The sequence below is a fragment of the Oncorhynchus mykiss genome, chromosome 17 (assembly GCF_057628025.1).
Source record: "Oncorhynchus mykiss isolate SJ-2025 chromosome 17, ASM5762802v1, whole genome shotgun sequence".
Taxonomy (NCBI): domain Eukaryota; kingdom Metazoa; phylum Chordata; class Actinopteri; order Salmoniformes; family Salmonidae; genus Oncorhynchus; species Oncorhynchus mykiss.
Genome location: NC_143038.1, coordinates 55,359,464 through 55,365,801, shown reverse-complemented (window position 1 = coordinate 55,365,801; position 6,338 = coordinate 55,359,464).

Below are 6,338 nucleotides of genomic sequence, written 5' to 3'. Positions count from 1 at the left end.
TGGTATCAACCTGCCAGGAGCAGGACGATTCTGAACATAAAACCTGGACCAAGTCCTAGATTTATACTCACCCTGTGGAGGATGTGAGAGACACTTATATACAAGTTCACGATGCTGACGTGTTTTACGGCCTTGTTTTATATGGTTAACAGCATATAAACATGACATAGCTCCACATTCAACACATGAAACTATTTGTTGTAAATTGCATTAACCTTTCTGATCTCCCCATCCCGGATCCGGGTTCGTGAATACAGACTCAAGCTCATTACCATAACGCAACGTTAACTATTCATGAAAATCGCAAATCAAATGAAATAAATATGCTAGCTCTCAAGCTTAGCCTTTTGTTAACAACACTGTCATCTCAGATTTTCAAAATATGCTTCTCAACCATTGCAAAACAATCATTTGTGTAACAGTATTGATGGCTAACGTAGCATTTAGCATTAGCATTCAGCTGGCAACATTTACACAAAAAAACAGAAAAGCATTCAAAAAAATCATTTACCTTTGAAGAACTTCAGATGTTTTCATTGAGGAGACTCTCAGATAGCAAATGTTCAGTTTTTCCTGAAAGATTATTTGTTTAGGACAAATCGCTCCGTTTTCTGCGTCACGTTTAGCTATGAAAAAACCCCTGTATCCAGGATTGTGTAAATCTATCAGCAAGCTCATTAGCATAACACAACGTTAACTATTTATGAAAATCGCAAATGAAATGAAATAAATATGCCATCTCTCAAGCTTAGCCTTTTGTAAACAACACTGTCATCTCAGATTTTCAAAATATGCTTCTCAACCATAGGAAAACAATCATTTGTGTAAAAGTAGCTAGCTAGAGTTAGCATTTCGCGTTAGCATTTAGCGTTAGCATTAGCGTTAGCATCCAGCACGCAACATTAACAAAAACATAAAAGCCTTCAAATAAAATCATTTACCTTTGAAGAACTTCTGATGTTTTCAATGAGGATACTCTCAGTTAGATAGCAGATGCTCAGTTTTTCCAAAAAGATTCCTTGTGTATTAGAAATAGCTCCGTTTTATACATCACATTTGGCTACCAAAAAAAATCCATAAATTCAGTCCTCAAAACGCAAACTTTTTTCCAAATTAACTCCATAATATCGACTGAAAACATGGCAGACGTTGTTTAGAATCAATCCTCAAGGTGTTTTTCACATATCTCTTCATTGATACATCGTTCTTGGAAACATGGTTTCTCTCCTGAATCCCAGGAGAAAATGCCTGCACCTGAAGATTACGCACAAATTTAGACAAAGGACACCGGGCGGACCTCTGGAAAATGTAGTCTCTTATGGCCAATCTTCCAATGATATGCCTACAAATACGTCACAATGCTGCTAAGACCTTGGGCGAACGACAGAAAGTGTAGGCTCATTCGTTGCGCAATCACAGCCATATAAGGAGAGAATGGAAAACAGAGCTTCAGAAATTCTGCTAATTCCTGGGTGATGCATCATCTTGGTTTCGCCTGTAGAATGAGTTCTGGGGCACTTACAGACAAAATCTTTGCAGATTCTGAAACTTCAGAGTGTTTTCTTTCCAAAACTGTCAAGAATATGCATAGTCGAGCATCTTTTCGTGACAAAATATCGCGCTTAAAACGGGAACGTTTTTTATCCAAAAATGAAATAGCGCCCCTAGAGCTCTAACTGGTTAATCAACGTTAAATATTTCTCTTCAGACCTGGCAGGATTTGAATGAGTAGGCTTTCAAGACAAGGCCACATGCACACTTGAAACCGTGTCATATGTCAGTGCCTAGTCGTTGTTTTGCGCTGGAGCAGTTGACACCTACTGTTTTATAGTAGTTTACAGATAACCTGAAACACTTTACAGCCTTATGTCTTACACTACATTATCCTCAAACTTGGCATCTGTGCCTGTTCCACGAGAGTGTTTTCCCTCCCCTTATTTGCCATATCATCATTCCTGCTTGTTTTCTTCGTCTTTACTGAGTGTCAAGTAATATCAGGGGGATTAGTAAATACCAGATAATCCAATTTCAAGCTCCATTCCGGTAAGTGTTCTATTTTTTAGGGCAAAAAATACTCGTAAAATGTTGACTACCTCTGGAGTCTATGGTCACAGATTGTGTTGTTGCTTGAATTTATTCAAGTCAAATCGAATTTATTAGTCACACGTGCTGAATACAGCAGGTACATTCAAATAACCGGTCACCTTACAGTGAAATGCTTACTTACGAGCCCCTAACCAACAATGCAGTTTCAAAAAATACAGATAAGAATAAGATATAAAAGTAACAAGTAATTAAAGAGCAGCAGTGAAATAACAATAGCGAGACTACAGTGCCTTGCGAAAGTATTCGGCCCCCTTGAACTTTGCGACCTTTTGCCACATTTCAGGCTTCAAACATAAAGATATAAAACTGTATTTCTTTGTGAAGAATCAATAACAAGTGGGACACAATCATGAAGTGGAACGACATTTATTGGATATTTCAAACTTTTTTAACAAATCAAAAACTGAAAAATTGGGCGTGTAAAATTATTCAGCCCCCTTAAGTTAATACTTTGTAGCGCCACCTTTTGCTGCGATTACAGCTGTAAGTCGCTTGGGGTATGTCTCTATCAGTTTTGCACATCGAGAGACTGAAATGTTTTCCCATTCCTCCTTGCAAAACAGCTCGAGCTCAGTGAGGTTGGATGGAGAGCATTTGTGAACAGCAGTTTTCAGTTCTTTCCACAGATTCTCGATTGGATTCAGGTCTGGACTTTGACTTGGCCCTTCTAACACCTGGATATGTTTATTTTTGAACCATTCCATTGTAGATTTTGCTTTATGTTTTGGATCATTGTCTTGTTGGAAGACAAATCTCCGTCCCAGTCTCAGGTCTTTTGCAGACTCCATCAGGTTTTCTTCCAGAATGGTCCTGTATTTGGCTCCATCCATCTTCCCATCAATTTTAACCATCTTCCCTGTCCCTGCTGAAGAAAAACAGGCCCAAACCATGATGCTGCCACCACCATGTTTGACAGTGGGGATGGTGTGTTCAGGGTGATGAGCTGTGTTGCTTTTACGCCAAACATAACGTTTTGCATTGTTACCAAAAAGTTCAATTTTGGTTTCATCTGACCAGAGCACCTTCTTCCACATGTTTGGTGTGTCTCCCAGGTGGCTTGTGGCAAACTTTAAACAACACTTTTTATGGATATCTTTAAGAAATGGCTTTCTTCTTGCCACTCTTCCATAAAGGCCAGATTTGTGCAATATACGACTGATTGTTGTCCTATGGACAGAGTCTCCCACCTCAGCTGTAGATCTCTGCAGTTCATCCAGAGTGATCATGGGCCTCTTGGCTGCATCTCTGATCAGTCTTCTCCTTGTATGAGCTGAAAGTTTAGAGGGACAGTTTTACAGTTTTATATCTTTATGTTTGAAGCCTGAAATGTGGCAAAAGGTCGCAAAGTTTAAGGGGGCCGAATACTTTCGTAAGGCACTGTATATACAGGGGGGAACCGATATAGAGTCATTGTGCGGGGGCACGGGTTATTTGAGGTAGTATAGATGCATGTAGATAGAGTTATTAAAGTGACAATGCATAGATGACAACAGAGAGTGGCAGTGGTTCGGAGAGGGGAGGTGGGGGGGGGGGTGGATTTGCGAATAGTCTGGGTAGCCATTTGACTAGATGCTCAGGAGTTACCGCTTGCCGTGTAGTAGCAGGGAGAACAGTCTATGACTAGGGTGGCTGGAGTCTTTGACCATTTTTAGGGCCTTCCTCTGACACCGCCTGGTATAGAGGTCCTGGATGGCAGGAAGCTTGGCCCCAGTGATGTACTGGGCCATTCGCCTTACCCTCTGTAGTGCCTTGTGGTCAGAGGGTGCAGCTGTAGAACCTTTTGAGGATCTGAAGACCCATGCCAAATCTTTTCAGTCTCCTGAGGGGGAAAAGGTTTTGTTGTGCCGTCTTCACGACTGTCTTCAGCCATCAGCCATTACAACTTTGCTCTCAGAGGAAAAGGCTGTTTAATCAAACTTCAGATCTACATTTGCCTGACAGCTCAACCTGAATTTTTCTGCTGCTCTATCGATCGCTAAATACTAAATATGCAATCATTGATGTCTTTTGTGGTGACAAGGGGCGTTGTACAAAACAAAGTCATCAGAGATTGGATCGTCTCTAACCAATCAGAGTATCAAAGCCAATGACACATTTTCTGGCCAATCAGACTGTCCGGATTTGTTTGCATTCTAGAAGGGTTGGAGAGGGAGTAAAATCCAGATTCATTGTGGAGAGAAGCAAACCTTTGTGGGTGTGGTCAGAGCAATGCATCTGGGTAGCCAGGCAAAGTCTATGTTGGCCCAGTGCAACAATGGTTTAACCATTTCAATCCTGCTTAAAGAAAGATACTGATCTGCTATAACTTAGCAGTAATGTACTGTACATCCTAGCTGTAGAACAGGACTGCAGAGAGACACAGTATATTTAATCCAATTGTGAATGTGAAATGATTTCTATACTCAAAACGGGGAATCAGATTAAATTTTCATTTTTTACAAAGCCAAGAGGGGAACCATCCCCTTATGAGGCAGTTGAGCTGCTGGGGAAATTACAGATTCACTCAGGTATGCCTGTGTGAGAGCCTGTTGATTAACGTTTTCAAGGTGAGAGGTGCTGCTTTAAAAGCATTCCTGTGAAGAGACACTGAAACTGATTAAATGTGCTTCCAGTGACATCTGTTTTTTAGGGCCTGGTATCAGCCTACATATCACAAGTGTTTTATTAAAATGGGTAGACATGAACAATCAGAATAATGTTTTCACTCTAAATTTTGCAGCCGGTTTATTTGAAAGTGTGTGAGGAGAAGCGAGAAAATTAATTATGTTTCTTTGCCCCATCACTGGCCTGGCTTGGTAGTTACACCCTGATGTACAGTACCAGTCAAAAGTTTTGGACACAGCTACTCATTCAAGGTTTTTCTTTATTTTTACTATTTTCTACATTGTAGAATAATAGTGAAGACATCAAAACTATGAAATAGCATGTTATGGAATCATTTAGTGACCAAAAAAGTGTTATATTTTAGATTCTTCAAAGTAGCCACCCTGTGCCTTGGTGACAGCTTTGCACACTCTTGGCATTGTCTCAACCAGCTTAACCTGGAATGCTTTTCCAACAATCTTGAAGGAGTTCCCACATATGCTGAGCACTTGTTGGCTAATTTTCCAACTCATCTCAAACCAGGTCGGGTGATTGTATAAGGCCAGGTCATTTGATACAGCATTCCATCACTCTCCTTCTTGGTCAAATAGCCCTTGTGAAAAACAAATAAGCACCAACCACATGGGATGGCATATCGCTGAGGAATGCAGTGGTAGCCTTCTGTGTGCCTTGAATTCAAAATAAATCACTGACAGTATCACCAGGAAAGCACCTCCTCCATGCTTCACGGTGGGAACCACACATGTGGAGATCATCCATTCACCTACTCTGCATCTGACAAGGACACGGCGGTTGGAACCAAAAATCTCCAATTTGGACTCATCAGACCAAAGGACAGCTTTCCACCTGTCTAATGTCCATTGATCATGTTTCTTGGACCAAGCAAGTTTCTTATTATTATTGGTGTCCTTTAGTAGTGATTTCCTTGCAGCTATTCGACCATGAAGGCCTGATTCACGCAGTATCCTCTGAACAGTTGATGTTGAAATGCATCTGTTACGTGAACTCTGTGAAGCACTATTTGGGCAGCAATTTTTGAGGCTGGTAACTCTAATGAACTTATTCTCTGCAGCAGAGGTAACTCTGGGTCTTCCTTTCCTGTGGCGGACCTCATGAGAGCCAGTTTCATCATAGCGCTTGATGGTTTTTGTGACTGTACTTGAAGAAACTTTCAAAGTTCTTGAAATACTCACAAAATGACTGAACTTTATGTCTTAAGATGGACTGTCGTACCTCTTTGCTTATTTGAGCTGTTCTTGCAATAATATGGACTTGGTCTTTTACAAAATAGGGCTATCTTTTGTGAACCCCCCCTACCTTGTCACAACACAACTGATTGGTTCAAACACGTTAAGAACGAAATAAATTACATAAATAGATTTTTAACAAGGCACACCTGTTAACTGTTAGATCTCTAGGGGCGCTATTTCATTTTTGGATAAAAAACGTTCCCGTTTTAAGCGCAATATTTTGTCACGAAAAGATGCTCGACTATGCATATTCTTGACAGTTTTGGAAAGAAAACACTCTGAAGTTTCAGAATCTGCAAAGATTTTGTCTGTAAGTGCCCCAGAACTCATTCTACAGGCAAAACCAAGATGATGCATCAACCAGGAATTAGCAGAATT